The following is a 20,511-nucleotide window of genomic DNA, read 5'->3' on the forward strand; positions in this document are numbered from 1 at the left end:
TGAAATTAGATGAATGGTTATATAAATAGTGAATTTGGATGTGTATCACCTCCCACCTATGGAAATTTGAATAATTTATCTGTTGAAAAGATTGTATATCTGCTTAGAAATATTTTTTTTGGGCTATCGATGGAGGATAGCTATGATTGTTGTACAAATTGCATGAGGATTAGGTAAATTAAAACCAATCTCTTATTGATTGTCATTGAATATGACTGTGTTTAATACATTGTATATGTATGATGTTCGGAAGAAGAAATTGGAGGTACTCCATGTTTGGGAGGAGAAAGGGGATGGACTCCATTGAATTAAGTTGGCTTGTGCGTCCAGGGTGAAAGTCCTGAAAACGTTGTGTATAAATAGGTGCTGATTCCCGTAGATGAAATTTCCATAAAATGGCAAATTGAAGTGTTTGTGTGTAATGGTTGTGTGGTAAGAAAATCACTGAGTTGTAATCTTAGTTAGGTTGTCTAGATAACAATGGATATGACTCATGAATTGAGGAGATATGAAATGACATGAAACGAATTGATACAAAATGAATTGGGATATCATACTTGGCATAATATGGATTTGGGAAGAAGAGTTGTAAATGATTTTATTTTGAGCATTGGCCATGTGCATCATGTTTATAACCTTGTTAAAGTTCATATATTGTACTAGATTGTTTCTGCTGGGCTTTGGCTCACCCTATTTGGGAAAAACTATTTTCAAGTGCTGGTGATATGCCTCCGCCAAGGCAGTAGCTTGGAGGGATTGAGAGCAAGAGCTTCTATTATGTTGTATTTATTTTTATATAGCTAAGGGTTTTAAATTGTGTTGAGCTAGGCTCACTTTTGTTGTAACCAAGAACTGTCTTGCAAAGATGTAAGCCCGTAGGGCATTTATTTAGTTGATCACTTAGTTTGGTGCCACAAGCTATAGATTCACGGTAGGGCTTATGAATGTGTAATGCATGTTCCCTTTTGTAAATGGACTCTGATTAATGAAAGTCAAATACTCTGTTTATGTCATTTTGTATTAGTCTTTACGGTTGAATTATTGTATTATTTTCAGGGCATGACAACTTCAGCCCAACAAACAGGTGATCTACAAGGACGTCCATAAAGAGCTTCGAAAGGTGCCATCTCAATGCTAGCCTAGTAACTATTGTTATAAACAGACTCAACTAATGGAAAGTGTTTCTCTCAAGACCCTTTGAACTCTAACACACACGCTCTTAACATGTCTTCTAGAATTTGTATGGTACACTCAAATTGTCCATCAGTCTGAGGGTGGTAGGCGGTACTAAAATTCAGTTGGGTACCCAAGGCACTCTAAAGACTCTGCCAACCTGGCTGTGAAACGAGGATCTCTATCAGACACTATGCTCACCGAAACTCCATGAAGTCAAATAATTTCATAGATGTAAAGTTCAGCTAAAAACTCAATAGAATCTCACACACTCATGGCAAGAAAATGGACTGACTTGGTAAGTCGATCTACAATCACCCATATCACATCATTACCCATTTGCATTCTTGGAAGACTCGTAACAAAATCCATGTTGACATGTTCCCACTTCTACTTGGCAATTGGGAGAGGTTGTAATAATCTCACTGGTTTTTGATGTTCGGCCTTGACTTGTTGACATGTTAGACACTTAGACACAAACGATGCTACATCCTTCTTCATACCCCTCCACCAAAACTGACGGCTAAGATCATGGTATATTTTGGTGCCTTCTGGATGCACCGCAAGACGAGAGTGGTGGAATTCTTGAAGAACTTCATTTCTAATAGGTTCAAGCACAAACAACCAATCAAAATGACAACCACTCCTATCGACATAAACATTCAGACCATTCTCTTCCTTTCCCTTAGAGATTCTCTCTTGAATAGCCTCCACTTTCAAGTCACCCTATTATGTTTCCACTACTCGTGTAACATGTGTAGATTGTGCGATAGCGGTGAACAGAGTAGCTTGCTCAAGGGAGTCGCAAAGTTGTAAGTCAAATTCATTAATATCCCCTATCATCTTCCATTCCCTCACTGCTAGACTAGGTATGGCACTTACAGATTTTCTACTCAAAGCATTAGCCACAACTTTGGCCTTTCTGGGATGATAGTGCAATTCAAAGTCGTAATCCTCCATAAATTCCATCCATTTCTGTTGACACAAGTTTAAATCTTTATGAGAAAATAGGTACTTAAGACTCTTATGATCGAAGAATGCTTTAAATTTTTCTCCATATAAATACTGTCTCCATAATTTCAAGACAAGTATGACAGCGGAAAGCTCTAGGTCATGGATGGGGTAACTTTTCTCATGAGTTTTTAATTGTCAAGAACCATATGCTACCACCCTACCCTCCTATATCAAAACACACCCTAACCCTTCCTTAAGAGGCATCACAATACACCGTATACCCCATGTCACATTCTGGGATAATGAGAATAGGAGTGTTAGTCAACCTAAGCTTTAGTTCCTGAAAAGATTTCTCACAAGCTTCACTCCAAACGAATTTCACCCCCTTTCGAGTAAATCTAGTCAAAGGTGATGCTATAGAAAAGAAATTCCTTACAAAGCGGCGGCAGGAACTAGCTAAACCTAGGAAACTATGGATTTCAAAGGCATTTTTAAGTTGATCCCAATTCTGTACAACTTCAATATTTTAAGAATCCATTGTAACCAAGTCCCTAGAACTACATGGCCCAAAAACTTCACTTCTGAGAGCCAAAATTCACATTTTTCAAACTTCACATACAAATGATGTTCTCTAAGGAGTTGTAGGACAATGCGAAGGTGTCCTTCGTCCTCCTTCTCAAAAGGCGAGTAGATGAGAATCTCATCTACAAAGAAGACTACAAATTTATCGAGAAACTCTCGGAAGACTCGATTTATTAAATCCACAAATGTAGCAGGTCCATTTGTCAAACCAAATGGCATAACTAGGAACTCATAATGACCGTGTCTAGTATGAAAGGTCGTCTTATGAATATCCTCATCTCTGACTCGTAGCTAATGGTAACCTGACCTAAAATCTATATTCGAAAAACAACATGAACCCTTGAGTTAGTCAAAAAGGTCATCTATTCTAAGCAAGGGATATTTGTTCTTGACCGTAACTCGATTCAGTATGTAATAATTTATATACAATCTCAACGAACCATCTTTCTTTTTAGCAAACAGGGTCGGCGCTCCCCATGATGAGGTGCTAGGGCATATGAAGTCCTTATCTAGCAACTTTTGTAGTTGTTCCTTCGGGACAACCAATTCAATTGATGCAAATCTATACGGTGACATAGAGATAGGTGTCGTGCCAGGCATTAGCTCTATGGAAAACTCAACCTCCCAGTGAGGCGGTATGTGACAACCTAACTTTGTGTTATGCTAATTAATCTTAACCATGCTTATAATTATGAGCTTGATATGCTTTTGAATGTTAATTATATGATTATATGCGTTTGTGAAATTCTATTTGTTTACCGTAGGAAGATCTGTTTGATTTTCTGTTATACAATTTAAATTAAGGGTCGTAGAGGCGTCATAAACCAAAATTAATTGTACCATAGTAATTAGCAAAATTTTTAGAGCCTATGATAAAATTTAATTAGAAATTGATTCGGATCAGAATAATTAGATTAAATTAAATAAGTGAGTCTTTGATTAAATTATCTTAGGAGACTTAACCCAAGATTTGTGTTATAAGCTAATCACCACTATATATATATATATATATATATATATGGAGACATGAGATGAAACTCATCTTCTTTGAGCTCAAATCAGCCAAGAAGAATATAGAGAGAGGGAGAGACGATTAAAGAGAGAGAGAACACAAAATTGAAGACTCAGACTCAAAGCTTGGAGAATTGAAGGAGAATTGGAAAATTGAGCTAGAACACACTTAGATTCAAGCTATATGTATGATTGTCAACCTTGATTCTTCTAATAAGAATATGTAGAAGTTGAATTCACCTAATTCTTGAGTTCATTTGAATGTAATTGTACAAACAAAGTATGAATCTCTTTGAAATGGAAAAATTGAGTAGAATTGTGTACATGCATGCATAAATCACCGAGTTGAGCTTGAATTTCAAGGAATTATCCTCACGCATGAAGCTATATTTGACATCTTTGGTGATGTTTCAAAGGCTTACTACTTTTCATCTCATGCATGAGAGTTTTGGGAAGATTTGAAAAGAAAAGAGTGCAAGTCATCTCACGCATAGTTTCAACCTTGTGATTTAAGCTTGAATTTGGGACAATGGTTCATGATTTTGAGTAATTGGTTTTAATTATCCATATTCTTATGTCCTATAATGGTTTTCCATGTTTTGGCATCAACTTGCAAGCTTTGGACCCTTGAACTTCAAATAGAATTCTAGAAAACCCAAAATTCGGCTTGTCCGCTCGAGCGAGGAAAGTCTCGCTCGAGCACGAAATTGTAGCTCCTAGAAGTTTTGCAGAAATAACATGGTGGCTCGAGCGTACCCTGCCTTACGTGGCTCCTCGCTCAAGTGTCAAAAGCCTCACTCAAGCATAAATTACAAGCAACCAAAATTTTTGCAGACCAAAAGGGTCTGCTCGAGCGACCAAAACTGCGCTCGAGTGGAGGACCCTATTTTAGAAATTTTGTAAAGGCATTTTATATTTTGTTTTCCATTCACTTTCACTTCTAAGCACTCTTAGGCATGCATTGGACATTCTAAATGAATTAAATAGCATGAAAGAAGCCTAAGAACATTATACAACTTAAAGAACAGAATGAATTGAATTATGACCCAATGTGTTATGAATTATGTAGAGTCAAGCGCAAAGGCGAATCAAGCACCGGATCATTGTGAGTAATATCTTGGTAAAGATATTTTTGTATGTGCATTATTTCCTAAATGTTGTCTACCTGGTAATTTCTAAACTTATGAATTCACACTATGAATGGGTATTCTATTCGCCCGTTTCGTGAAAGAATCTGTAAAATGAATATTGTGAAAATGGAAAATAGGCCTAAGGCCGTTTGGTATATTTGACAAGCACATAGATGGGGCCTAAGGCCATTTGGAATGTTTAACAAGATAGACTAAAAGTCATCTTATACATGAATTGGGCCGCAGGCCGTTTTGTATGATAATTGATTATACCAGAGGTCGTTTTGAATAAAGAATTGATTGGACCAAAGGTTGTTTTGAGTATAACTACGGATGCGATGCATAGCTATGAATATGAGAATGTTGGACCCATGGTCGTTTAGTAGTATGACTTGAAGGACTGATGGTTATTGATACTTGGATCCATTAGACCTGAAATTGGTCTATGAATGAGTATTGGACCCGAGATTGTTTTGTATAGATGAACCCAAGGTCGTTTTGTGTGCAATGGACCAAAGGTCATTTTGTACATGAATATGATGTGTTGGACCCGAGGTCGTTTTGCTCGTTATGGTCTATAAATCTGATATGAATGGGAATAGTAGTTCAACTGTTTAAATTATAAGAATGACCTATTCATGAACGAATCTCATTCATTAACCTCTTTACTCTGGTATTATTCACTGGGCATTAGCTCACTGTTTATATTTATGTATGTAGGTGAATAGCGGGATGTGCAGCCCAGCCCTAGTGAGCGATAAGAAACCATGTTTTGAGAGATTAACCAGAGTAGCCTCACGTAAGAGGCCTTGCTTTTGCTTTACTGCTCTTTGGACCTTTTATGGTCATGTATGACCAACCTTGACTAACCTGGTGTATAATCTGAACTTTTGTTAACACTGGTTTTGAATAATCCTCGGTGTATGTATGGCATACTTAATGTGAATATGCATATGGTGTGAGTTATTATGTGAATGTATGAATGTTTGGTTAAGCCGTGCATGCACAACTCAACGGACAATCTTATAAAATTTTCTTTCACAATTTGGCCCCTTATTATTAAATACGTTTTGATTTTTTACTAAGGCCACAAATAATCTCGTGATTACTAGCGGATTGTGACTGTAATCTATAGGGGCAGGTTGGGGTCATGACACGGTAATTCAGTGAGATCTTCAAGAAAGACATCTAAGTATTTGTAAACCACTCTGAAAAATGCATCTTGAACTCTATCACTCCCATCATCTAAGAAGGTTGCCAAAAGAGAGCTAAGTTTGCCTCGACCACGTAGGTCATACAATGGTGTAGACCACCTATTTTTGACCGTTCTCAAGACTTGGACATCACCGCTTGAACACTCGATGATCATCCGTGTTTGTGTTCGTCCTGAGTTCCCGGAGGTCTCGGCCACACGCGCCTTGCCTCAGGATCTCTCGACTCGACTGTTTTGTGTCTGGTTTTGCACCAAACACTTGTGCTTTGCCTGTGAGGGACAGAGGATGGCTTGTTGGCCATCTCCACACATCACCGGCCATGGCTTGAGGCCACCGGCCATTGGTTTGTTGCCACCGGCTAAATGTTTGGTCGGCCGGCACTTTTTGTGGCCGGCCGACCATCTATTTTGGTCAAATTGCATTTTTTGCCGGCCGACCACTGTTCATCTGCTTTTGCAGATATTTTTGTGCCAGCTGTGATAGCTGGCACCCACCTTTGCTCCCCTCCATACACGTGTATGGGGGGATTTCAACCTTGTTAGCTTGCCTTGGAAGCTTTACAAGGTTGAATCTTCTATAAGAGGAAGCCTTTTCTCCCTTTTTGGGGGTGGGGGGAACATTTTTCCAGAGCTTTGAGTTCTAGGGTTAGGGTTTGCATATCCTCCATCTCTATATCTCTCTCTCTCTTGTGTATTAGTGTGTGTTTTGTCTTACTTTTGCACATAAACACCTAGTCTTACACCTTTTCTTGGTTGCTGAGGGGCCAGAGGTCTGTTCTTGGTGTTCTTGGGTGGTTTTGAGCTCAAAGAAGCAGCTGGTCCACCATTTGTGAGGAGGTTCTTCAAGGGTAACATTCTTGCTTTTTTTACCCCATTTTTTTGTATAGCTTTTTTGACTACCTTACAACTATTTTTAGACTTGGTATATAACATATAAAAGTCTTATTTTTGTCTACTCTAAATAGTTGTTTAAGAGTATTTTGAGCTTTGAGGTTGTTTGACCCCTCTTAAGCCTTGTTAGGCTCCATTTTTGTGCATTTTTGGTGAGCTCCGGGACCATTGTGTTTGGGCCTCCTCACCACTGAAATCTTGAGGGATTTCAGTGGTAAGGATGGTGCCTTGAGGTCCTAAGAAGGAGAGGGCCACCCCATCTCCTTGTTGTCCTTGAAAAGGGCCATTTTAGCCTCTTGTGTGAGCATCTAATTTAGGTTCATGTTGGCCATGTCATAACTGATTTTTGTGCTTATTATGTCATAATATAGCTCTGTTTTTACTTGGTTTAGACACATCTTGCAGGCCTTGCATACATGTCTTGTAATACCATGTTTAGGCCTTAACATGCTTTAGGTGTTGACCCTTGTTCTAGCATGATTTTGGCGAAGCTTTGTGGAGCTTTTGTGTATGTTTCAGTGTGCTTTAGCTCTATTTTCAGTTGCTTTGGTCATGCTTAACATATTTTGCACAGTTTCTTTGCATTTTGGCTTGTTAGCCTTAGGTATATGAGTATGTGGCATGCTTTACTTGCCTTGTTCCAGTGGTTTGGCACCACTTCGAGCATCATTTCAGTCCTCATAGTATGCTTGTATGCTTGCATTTGATGCCCCTTTAATGCTTTATAAGGTTGTTGTCTTATGCCCCTTGCTTAGGCCCTTGTGTACACTTGCATGTTTAGGCCACTTAGATGCCATCTAGGTGCACCCTTAGCATTGTTTAGGTCTGCCTTGGACCTGTTTTAAGCCCTCTTAGCCTTGTGAAACTTGGTTGACTTAGCCATGGTTTAAGCCTCCTTGGCTTGCCTTAAGTGCTTGGACCATTATTGCATGCTTTGCTTGTTTTGATTATTTGGTTTGGCACCTCTCTTTCATGATTTTCAGAGCTTACATTGCATGCTAATTGTCCATGATCATCTCTTTTAAGTGTGCTTAAAAGTTGCCTTTTGATGCTTAGGAAGTGGATCATGTATGCATGCATACTTGTATGTGCATTTGGCCCCATCTCCATAGTTTATGGCCACTGTTTTAGGCTTGTTTGAGGGCTGCCTAAATTAGTTTAAGTCCATCCTTCATGTGTTATAGCATGCTTGCCTCGTGCATTGTTGCATACTTGGCCTATTACATGTTGCTTGCTTGAAATCATGATGCATTTGTGTAACATGCCCAGGGGGTACCCGTGCGCGTTAAACAGTTCGGACCCCTGAGATCTCTTTGATCTATTCTCACGAGTGCAATGTGAAACATAGATGAGAGTCCAGATTTGGCAACTTTTATTGAAAATCCATTTTATTACAATTTTGTCAAAAATGGACTGCGTCATCAGATCTCAGAGTCGCCACCTAATATTTATTTTGGGAAAATTAGGAAACCCATGACTCGTGCCAAGGCCACTGTTCGTCGTTACCAAGGATGCTTGGCTCGGAACCTTAGGTATGAGAGGGGAAGGTCAATAATGAGCACCCCCGCCCACCCGATCAAAGATCGGCCTTTACTAACCATGATATGAATTTTATTTTATTTATATGTTCATGTTCTGATTAGTTAATAAATCCTAAAATTTACTATGTGAAGCATACAAGTATAGACTATGTCACCCATTTTGGAACAACTTGATTTCATGTAGTTTTGAAAGAGTTTTGAAAATGTATAACTCAAATAAATTGAGTTTACAAACATGAAAATCAATATCATTCCAAATTAAGTGACACAACCTCCATCCACTGGCATTCATACAATTATATCATATAAGCAAATAGCCACATGGTAGGATGCTTAAACATAGTAAGAAAAACATACACAAACGGGATGCTAAAGCATAAAAACTTACATGTTTGACGACCCGCGAACAAGCTACAAAACAAAGTTAGTAAAACATGCATGATCTTATATACAAAATCCTAATGCAATTCACTCATGAGATGCAACTAAAGATTCAGCCTCTAAAATATGATATGTGAATCATCTCAAGAACATGAGGTGGCGCACATAATCACATAGGAATTGATTAAATTCACAAATGCAAACTTAGCCGAATCAAGATGCATGAAACATGGATGCAAAGCATAACTATGATGAAAAATAAATATGATGTTTATGTACAAATAAAGAAAGCAAGTAAAAGAACGGGATAGAAAGAAGCGGGGCGGGGAATTATTACAACATTTAAAGAATAATTACAAACCAAATTAGAGAGGGATGAGGAGAATATTACAACAAAATAAAAACCTCACAAACTCTCAAAATAAAAAAAATAATAATAAAATAAAATAAAGAAACTTCATGTGCGCCGGAAAATATTTTGCTTGACGTAGGAAGACTGCTCCGTTCTGTTCGGGGAAACTTATTTTTGCGGGAGCACTATTCATCCCGAGATACTATTCACTGCCGGAAGTTACTATTCATCATGACAATTACTATTCACCTTTCTTGATCGTTATTCATCTTACCGGGCATTTTTCATCCGCTGTTACTATTCATCGCCGGAGGTACTATTCATCGATGGGGCTATTATTCATCGTCGGGGTTACTATTCACCGCCGGAAGTTACTATTTACCGCCGGAGGTTACTATTCACCACCGATCACTATTTATTTGGCGGGGTCACATCTTTTAACAAATTAGGTGGTTCGACCAACCATTTAAAGTGATAAAATTACAACAATTTATAAATAGTAAACTACAACATTTTATGTAAATTACAACAGTTTATATACAACAATAAATTACAGCAAATAAAGTAGTAAAATTAGGTGGTTCAACCGACCATTTAAAGTGATAAAATTACAACAATTTATAAATAGTAAACTACAACATTTTATGTAAATTACAACAGTTTATATACAACAGTAAATTACAGCAAATAAAGTAATAAAATTAGGTGGTTCAACCAACCATTTAAAGCGATAAAATTACAATAATTTATAAATAGTAAACTACAACATTTTATGTAAATTACAACAGTTTATATACAACCGTAAATTACAGCAGATAAAGTAGTAAAATTAGGTGGTTCAACCGACCATTTAAAGCGATAAAAAAAATTATGAAAAACAATAAATAAAGTACTTAAACAAATTATATCACATTTTGAAATTAAATGAAAGTTTGCGAAAACTCACCTTTCGGGGACATGATGAATTTTCTGATTCACAAACTTTCTTTTGATTACCCTCAAGTCTGTGGAATGTGTTCTCAATTCTCAGTCAAAATTTGGAATTACAACTTTAACAGTTCCTTCTTTCTGATTCTTTTTCTCTCAATATTCCCTCGCACCAATCCCCATTTTTTTTATTCTCTCTCCCAATTTTTTTGACTCTCCTGATTTCTCCCCTGCCAAAAAATTCTTCCTTCCTTCTCTGATCTTCCCCCTTTTATAGAAAATAATTGTAAGAAAAGGACAAAAGAAGAAACGGTGGTGGAAGGAGTTGATTTCAAAAGATGCACAGTGATTTTACTGTGCATTGCACAGTAAAATTACTATACACTTTACAATATAATAATATATAAAATAGATTATTAGCATAAATACATGTACAAATACCCAGAAAAATATATAAAAACACACAAATACGTAAAATTAAAATACATGGACTAATAAAATATATTTTAGTAGGCGAAATATGCAACATAATTTGACCAAAGCGGGTCTAAAGGCACAGAAAACAAAAAGACGCACGATGGGAGTGTAATGAATTTTTTTTCAAAGGAGGAATAATACCCTTATATAATATAATATTATATATATACAAAAGTATGGTGCGTGGGTGAAACCAGGGTACTGAATAAATTTAATAAAATATTATATAATAATATAACATAGTATATATATATATATACATATAATACATAATAAAAGGAAAGAAAATGGAGAAGGAGTCTAAAATAATTTGGCAAAAACAGGTGTAAGACTAAGATTAAAGTTTATATTCCATCTTTTTACTGAGAATTTTGTGAGATAGCATATTCCTGTTTTCATCATTGAGTAATCAAAAGAAAGCGCCCAAGTCTTAGGGCCGGTCAAAATGGGGTGTCTACAGTTGCCCCTCTTTGACAGAGCTCAAAGTCATTTCATGACGTGAGTGAATGTCAAAGCCCAAAGACGACCCTTTTGACAAGGCCGTAAGACTTGGGCAAGCAAACAAGATGCAATGCAGGTGGTTGAACCCGAAGGTTGCCTACGTATCCTTTTGCAAGGAATCAAACCAGCGTAGTTCAGGGGCAGAATGGAAGTGACATGCTCAAAATGCAGTTTGAAGGTTGGACTTACACGCTTCGCGAAGCCAGTTGTTTGAAAATTCATGATTATGCAATGCAATACAATGCCATGGAGTGATGATAAAGATATGAAGATGACAACAATGAAAAGGCAAGCTTTGTGCAAATGATATGAAACATAACAGGGGGTGCATTGCATTAAATGTGCCACAAGATCACATACAAATGTGTCACAACATAATTTTAACCGAGTAAACTTGCAATCCCAATGCGTTTCACGGGATAGGAGGAATGGCGGTATAACCAACAATCTCATACGGAGAGGAAGAATGTATTAACCAAGTAGAAAATGACAATGGTGTAACCAACAGGCGTATCTCAACGTATTTTATACGAAGAGAGGGAAGGTTTTAACCAGAGAAAATGACAATGGTGTAACCAACAGGCGTATCTCAACGTATTTTATACGGAGAGAGGGAAGGTTTTAACCAGAGAAAATGACAATGGTGTAACCAACAGGCGTACCTAACCGTATTTTATACGGAGAGGGGGAAGGTTTTAACCAAGTAGAACAACAATGGTGTAACCAACAGGCGTATCTCAACGTATTTTATACGGAGAGAGGGAAGGTTTTACCCAAAGAAAATGATAATGGTGTAACCAACAGGCGTATCTCAACGTATTTTATACGAAGAGAGGGAAGGTTTTAACCAACGAGAATGATAATGGTGTAACCAACAGGCGTACCTATCCGTATTTTATACGGAGAGGGGGAAGGTTTTAACCAAGTAGAAAATGATAATGGTGTAACCAACAGGCGTATCTCAACGTATTTTATACGAAGAGAGGGAAGGTTTTAACCAACGAGAATGATAATGGTGTAACCAACAGGCGTACCTATCCGTATTTTATACGGAGAGGGGGAAGGTTTTAACCAAGTAGAACATGACAATGGTGTAACCAACAGGCGTATCTCAACGTATTTTATACGAAGAGAGGGAAGGTTTTAACCAACGAGAATGATAATGGTGTAACCAACAGGCGTATCTCAACGTATTTTATACGAAGAGAGGGAAGGTTTTAACCAACGAGAATGACAATGGTGTAACCAACAGGCGTACCTAACCGTATTTTATACGGAGAGGGGGAAGGTTTTAACCAGAGAAAATGACAATGGTGTAACCAACAAGCGTACCTAACCGTATTTTATACGGAGAGGGGGAAGGTTTTAACCAAGTAGAAAATGACAATGGTGTAACCAACAGGCGTATCTCAACGTATTTTATACGAAGAGAGGGAAGGTTTTAACCAGAGAAAATGACAATGGTGTAACCAACAGGCGTATCTCAACGTATTTTATACGAAGAGAGGGAAGGTTTTAACCAATGAGAATGACAATGGTGTAACCAACAGGCGTACCTATCCGTATTTTATACGGAGAGGGGGAAGGTTTTAACCAAGTAGAAAATGATAATGGTGTAACCAACAGGCGTATCTCAACGTATTTTATACGAAGAGAGGGAAGGTTTTAACCAACGAGAATGATAATGGTGTAACCAACAGGCATACCTAACCGTATTTTATACGGAGAGGGGGAAGGTTTTAACCAGAGAAAATGACAATGGTGTAACCAACAGGCGTATCTCAACGTATTTATACGGAGAGAGGGATGGTTTTAACCATGTAAACGTCACATCCTAACATGTTTCACGTGAAAGGAGTAAAGGTGGATTCGAAATTCAAACGCGTCTCACACAAGTGGAAGAAGGTATGGTAGAATGTCAAGGGATAACCTCTACATGTAGAAGCCACCGATGCTGCTTTTCTTCTTGATCATATTCACAACTTTCCCTATTCTCCAACGGGGTGACAGACTAGGTTGGTTCAGTATCCAGAATTGAGGCGCATACACGCTACCTCAACCTATGGGGCTGCCATACAGATTTCAAGCCGGGGATACACCCCTGGGTATTTAAACCAGACTTTAGTCTCGGAAATTCCAAACCTTTTGCGTTCTAGGCATCGCCATTCGAACTCTAGTTTCCACCGTCGCAGTTGGTCTCCTAGGAACTCATTGCAATCACAGGCAGGTGGCTATACCAGACCATCTGAAGTCGTTCGGGCACGACAAACACCAAAGGAATTGCACCTTTAGAGGATTTAAGGTCTCCTAGACCATAGGGAGTGCACAAGATGGTGTGATGCGCAAGATAGCGCGATTAAATTGAAATTGCACAAGACAATGCGAGTGGGGGGTGCACAAGATAGTGCGATGTAGGGATGCACAAGATAGTGCGATTGAATTGGATGCACAAGACAGTGCGATGCCCAAGACAGGGCGATTGAATTTGATGATGCACAAGACAGTGCGATGCCCAAGACAGGGCGATTGAATTTGATGATTTATGTGATAGGTGCATGAAGTGAGATTATTGTGCGATAGATGCACAGAATGAAAGAAGGAATTGTATGTTCGAACCAAATACCATATACATATACCATGTATAGACAAAGTACATACAAATACGACAATATACACAGACATGCATATACGGTATACATATATTCATATACAGACAAAAATACACACAGATATGTACATACGGTATACATATATACATATACAGATATATAAATATACAGATATGTACAGACATATACAAAGACATACGGATATATACATAGATATATACGGTATAAGACAGCGTGCGTACGCAAAACACACAAAAAGAAAGGATAAACACAAAATGCATGGATACGGGGGTTCGACCCTCTGATCTTAAGCTTAGTTTCCTAGTCCTCAACCACTGAACCGAACCACTGAACCAAACCACTCTTGTGACAAAATATGCAAACAAATATATATATATATATATATATATGTAGGTATACGAGACATATATATATAACCAAAAGAAAACAAAAGAAACATTTGTTATGGGATTCAAACCCCTGACCTCGGGCTCAGCCTTCCATCCTTCAAACATCGAATTAGACCACTAAACCTAAGCCACTCTTGTGACCAAAACGTTCAAACAAATATATATAATACATAGATATACAATATGTATACATATATGTATAAATATACAATTCTCCCGCCTCTCTCTCTGTTTTTGTCTCACTCTCTCTTCCGTCATCTTCTTCGAGCGTTGTGTCTGGCGCACGATTTCAACAATCGCGGCGCCTGACCGACAGGCTATCCAATCGTGCCCCGATTGTCAATGATCATCTCAGCCTTCCTCCCTCTTTGTCTTCTTCTTTGGCTTCATCCTCTTCTTAAGTTGAGGCCTGCGAAAGAGAGAGGCAGAGCAAAAGCCTGCAAACTTTCTCTGTCACCACTTTACAACCTCTTTCTTTCGCATTACTCTTCTTTGCCATGGCTTCTTCACACGGTTCTCTCACTCTTTTTCCCGACCTGAACGAGTCCACGATAGAGATGACCAATTCTGACTCCCCTGAACCTCAACCACGGGCTCCTCCTCCTTCCCCTATTTTCAACTTTCCAGCGATGTCAGTTGAACAAATCATGGCGGCACAGTCTGACATCGAAGCAAACTCATATACACTGAGGTCATGTGTGGAGACCGTGACAGCGGTCTCCAACTTGTCCCGTCGACTGCAGAACAGGACGTGTGAAGTACATCGATTGAATGCACAACTTTCTTTACTTCAACATATGTACAAAGATTCTCGAGGAGAAGTTAGTGGCTTGAAGAAACAAATCAAGGAGTTGAAAAGACAGGTGACCGTCGCAACTCGTCATGGGACTACCTTTGACGGCCAGCGAGGGATAATCTCCTTCGGAAGCTCTGCCAAGGCCGAGGCAAAGTCTTCAAGAGCTTTGAAGAAGTAAAGACGAAGCGAGGCAGCTGACGGTAAAGTCAGGCAACGAAACTGTGTGCAAATGAAGCTGGTTGTAATCTTCGCCGCCGAGCTACTGCCGAAAAACTGAGAAAATGCTACTCTCTCTTTTTTGTTTTTTTGTTGTTTTTGTTTTGTTTTGTTTTTTTTTTTTTTTTGTGTTTTGTTTTTTGTTTTTTTTTTTTTTTTTTTTGTTTTGTTTTGTGTCTTTGTGATCGGGGATGTCCTTCCCTGACTACAATAAAATCAGTTTAGTTTTTGCACATCGATGGCGTGACTAGCATATCACTTTGAACTTGAAAACATTTTTGTTTGATTGAATTTGAGAGTAATCGAATTTTGAACTCTGAATTGAACATTGATTCTATATTGACCTGAATCAAAGAATGACTTAACGAAAGAAGAGCGAAGCAAAAAAAAATCCAAACACACTTATATACACGGACTGGTATGAATACACCGACTGGTATAAATATACTGACTGGTATGAAAGGAACACACTTATATACACTGACTGTTATGAATACCCTGATTGGTATGAATACACTAACTGGTATGAATACCTTGACTGGTATGAATATACACTTATATACACTGAATAGTTGACTCGAGCGATGGGGAAGACAGAATCTCTAACTCGACTATGCCTCTAGTTCATTGCCCTGACCCTTTTTTGACTCTTGATTTTTTTTTTTTTTTTTTTTTTGTAAAAATGTTTTGATCAACATGAGAGTTAGATTAGCATACTTATTCCTTTTTCTGTTTCAAATCATGTAAGCTAAACTATGAGCACTGAAAATTTTCCCTTTTCAAATCCAAAGAATGGTCCAAGTTTTGCAAAAATGGAACAATTTTTGAGAAAAAATTAGTCAGCTTCATTCAAATTAATCAAAACCTATTTTTGCAAATGGCCACTACTCAAACAACATGGGATCAACCATTGGGGTGCATAGTCCCAAGCCAAATAATCAATGGTGATATCCGAACCACGCAAACCGAACCAAGCCAAACCGAACCGAATGAAGCCGAGCAGCACTGGACCAAACTGAACCGCTAAATCGAATCGAACCGAACTGAACCAAGTTAAATCAAACCAATTGAACTGAGCAGAATGAAGATACACCAATCAAACATGGATAGGACAACCAAGTCGACTAAAGACACACCAAGCAAACATGGACGAGATGAATGAGTTGAAAAATTATTAGGGCCGAACTTCAAGATGAAGCTACCTACGTATCCTCAAGATAGGAATCAGGCCATCGTAGTTCCGGCTAAGGGTCACTCGGGTATTGGCACTCTCCTTTTGTGCTCTAACTTTTGCCAAAACCGCCCTTTCGGGTTTTCAACCTTGCGAGCTTTTCATTTTTTCATTTTTCTATTTTTTTTCATTTTGTTCATTTCTTTTTTTTGTTTTTCATTATTTTTGTTTTTTTGATTTTTTTTTCTGCTCTAAATTTTGCCTGGGTCGCCCTTCCAGGTTTTCAACCCAACGAGCCTCTCAAGGATGATACTTTTATTTTAGCTTGTCCATGTTGATTGGTGTGAAATCTCTAGGCCAATGACTGCTACACTTGACCAGTAGATATGATGATGTAGGGACTAGGCTAATTGGGTCTGAATTTGCCCCTAGTGTAATGGATAGGAACTCAACTGTCCTTCAATAATAAAATTCATTCTCTCAAATTCTGGGTTTTGCCTTTATGGGTGGTCTTCATTGGGAAACGATTCAGTTTTAACTCTTTGATCACATCCAACCTTTTGCCCCTAGTTCAAGGACTGCTTCAAATCTTAAATCACATCCGACCTTCTTGCCCCTGGTTCAAGGGCTGTTTCCAATCTGAATCACAGGCCCTACATAGTTTTGGCTAAGGTTCACTCGGGTATTGACACTCTCCTTTTACGCTCTAACTTTTGCCAAAGCCGCCCTTTCGGGTTTTCCAACCTTGCGAGCTTTTCATTTTTCTTTTTATTTTTCCTTCTTTTTTTTTTATTTATTATTATTATTATTATTATTTTTTTTTTTTTTTTTGTGCTTTAACTTTTGCCTAGGTCGCCCTTTCGGGTTTTCGGCCCAGCGAGCCTCTCAAGGGTGGTACCTTATTGCCCCTAGTTCAAGGGCTACCTCCATTTCAGCTATGCAAGCCTCATACTTTTGCCCCTAGTTCAAGGGCTGTTTCAAATCTGAATCACATTCGACCTTCTTGCCCCTAGTTGAAGGGCTGCCTCCATTTGAATCACATCATGGCCCCTAATTCAAGAGATATTTCCAATTCGGCTACGCAAGCCTTACACTTTGAATGATCATTGAATACTTCGAATTAAGGTTTGAAAGCTAAGGAGCTAAGGAGGTCGGACCTCGAGTCAAGAGGGATCCTATGTTGTATAATCAATTCCAGGCATGTCTTTGTAGGACCACACAAAAACAATTTTTTGAAATCTTTTCACAAAGTGACTAATCACTCGTACTCTTACGAAGACAAGATAGAACCAATTTGGACCAAGTCAGGATCTTTCTCAGTACCCACATTAACAAAAATGATTTTATTCATCAAAGGCTTAGCACACCTCTCTTTCTCTCAGTTGATCAAAATTTGTAAATCCCGAGGAAATACTTCCTCTTTTTTTTTTATCAGAGTTTTGGAAAAAGTTTTGAAAAACTTTGGTCAATGCTATGATTTAAAGGCACAGAGAAGTAGGCAGACTCTATGGCAATTTTTTTTTTTTTTTTCTGTTTATTAAAAAGAGACTATGACTCAGCAATGGCAACAGACTTTTGACAACATACTCAAAAGAAAATGACAAAGAGAACCTAGACAGGACAGAAATGTCTAGGTTAGCACTATCGAAATCAACAGACTCTGACTCATTAGGCTGACTCGAGCCTGACTCTAACTCTACAAACTTGGTGGAGTCAAACTTACACTCAATACTCAATTCAGAACTCAGAATAAAACCATTCTCAATTTTGCTAGTCAAAGTGTGGGCCAGCCACAACATTCAAAATAAAGCTCATGCAATCAACAGGTGGTCACTCCCCAAGCACAGAGATGGTCGACTTTGTGGGATATCGGCATTTTTTTTTTAACAATTTTTTTTTTTTTTTGATTTTATGTTTTTGTTATTTTTTTGTTTTTGAAGTAATGGTGCTAAACTGAACAGCCTGAGCCACTAATTCGAATTTGAGAACCCCTGTATAGATCCAATACATTACACATAAAGCAGGAAAGAGAACAAACACCCCTAAAGAGGGTAGGGTTATCCTGTCCTAGCTTGGAATGATCTAGGGTTTCACTATTCACACAAGTGGTATCATACATCCTAGAAATGGGAAAGCATTCTGTCCTAATTTGAAAGGTACTATAGCTCACTATATGTACAAGGTTGGCTCTACTTTATGGGTTGAAGCCAAGGTGACGTTACCAAAGAGTCCTTTGGGTCATAACCAATAAAGATCCCAGGAAATCAGAAGAGTCAAATAGCCTCTCTTCGGAGTCTGAGAACCTTAGATAGCAAAGCTAGATAGCAGGGCTACATAGCAAAGCTACCCTTTTGACAAATCTCAAAAGGTTACAACACAAGACCTCTAAAGTATCGTAAAAATAGGTGGAGTGTCACAAAAAGCTTACCTGTGCTCCCACTAGTATCTGGGCAACACAAGGACTGAAGTGCACCAATGAATGCAATGCAATGAACATATAATTGAAAATAAAGGTCATATCATGGAGTTCGAGTCAAGGTTTCATAAAATCCCCAGCAGAGTCGCCAGAAACTGTAACATGCCCAGGGGGTACCCGTGCGCGTTAAACAGTTCGGACCCCTGAGATCTCTTTGATCTATTCTCACGAGTGCAATGTGAAACATAGATGAGAGTCCAGATTTGGCAACTTTTATTGAAAATCCATTTTATTACAATTTTGTCAAAAATGGACTGCGTCATCAGATCTCAGAGTCGCCACCTAATATTTATTTTGGGAAAATTAGGAAACCCATGACTCGTGCCAAGGCCACTGTTCGTCGTTACCAAGGATGCTTGGCTCGGAACCTTAGGTATGAGAGGGGAAGGTCAATAATGAGCACCCCCGCCCACCCGATCAAAGATCGGCCTTTACTAACCATGATATGAATTTTATTTTATTTATATGTTCATGTTCTGATTAGTTAATAAATCCTAAAATTTACTATGTGAAGCATACAAGTATAGACTATGTCACCCATTTTGGAACAACTTGATTTCATGTAGTTTTGAAAGAGTTTTGAAAATGTATAACTCAAATAAATTGAGTTTACAAACATGAAAATCAATATCATTCCAAATTAAGTGACACAACCTCCATCCACTGGCATTCATACAATTATATCATATAAGCAAATAGCCACATGGTAGGATGCTTAAACATAGTAAGAAAAACATACACAAACGGGATGCTAAAGCATAAAAACTTACATGTTTGACGACCCGCGAACAAGCTACAAAACAAAGTTAGTAAAACATGCATGATCTTATATACAAAATCCTAATGCAATTCACTCATGAGATGCAACTAAAGATTCAGCCTCTAAAATATGATATGTGAATCATCTCAAGAACATGAGGTGGCGCACATAATCACATAGGAATTGATTAAATTCACAAATGCAAACTTAGCCGAATCAAGATGCATGAAACATGGATGCAAAGCATAACTATGATGAAAAATAAATATGATGTTTATGTACAAATAAAGAAAGCAAGTAAAAGAACGGGATAGAAAGAAGCGGGGCGGGGAATTATTACAACATTTAAAGAATAATTACAAACCAAATTAGAGAGGGATGAGGAGAATATTACAACAAAATAAAAACCTCACAAACTCTCAAAATAAAAAAAATAATAATAAAATAAAATAAAGAAACTTCATGTGCGCCGGAAAATATTTTGCTTGACGTAGGAAGACTGCTCCGTTCTGTTCGGGGAAACTTATTTTTGCGGGAGCACTATTCATCCCGAGATACTATTCACTGCCGGAAGTTACTATTCATCATGACAATTACTATTCACCTTTCTTGATCGTTATTCATCTTACCGGGCATTTTTCATCCGTTGTTACTATTCATCGCCGGAGGTACTATTCATCGATGGGGCTATTATTCATCGTCGGGGTTACTATTCACCGCCGGAAGTTACTATTTACCGCCGGAGGTTACTATTCACCACCGATCACTATTCATTTGGCGGGGTCACATCTTTTAACAAATTAGGTGGTTCGACCAACCATTTAAAGTGATAAAATTACAACAATTTATAAATAGTAAACTACAACATTTTATGTAAATTACAACAGTTTATATACAACAATAAATTACAGCAAATAAAGTAGTAAAATTAGGTGGTTCA

Source organism: Camellia sinensis, chromosome 9 (assembly GCF_055761805.1).
Source record: "Camellia sinensis isolate YWXY chromosome 9, ASM5576180v1, whole genome shotgun sequence".
Classification (NCBI taxonomy): Eukaryota; Viridiplantae; Streptophyta; class Magnoliopsida; order Ericales; family Theaceae; genus Camellia; species Camellia sinensis.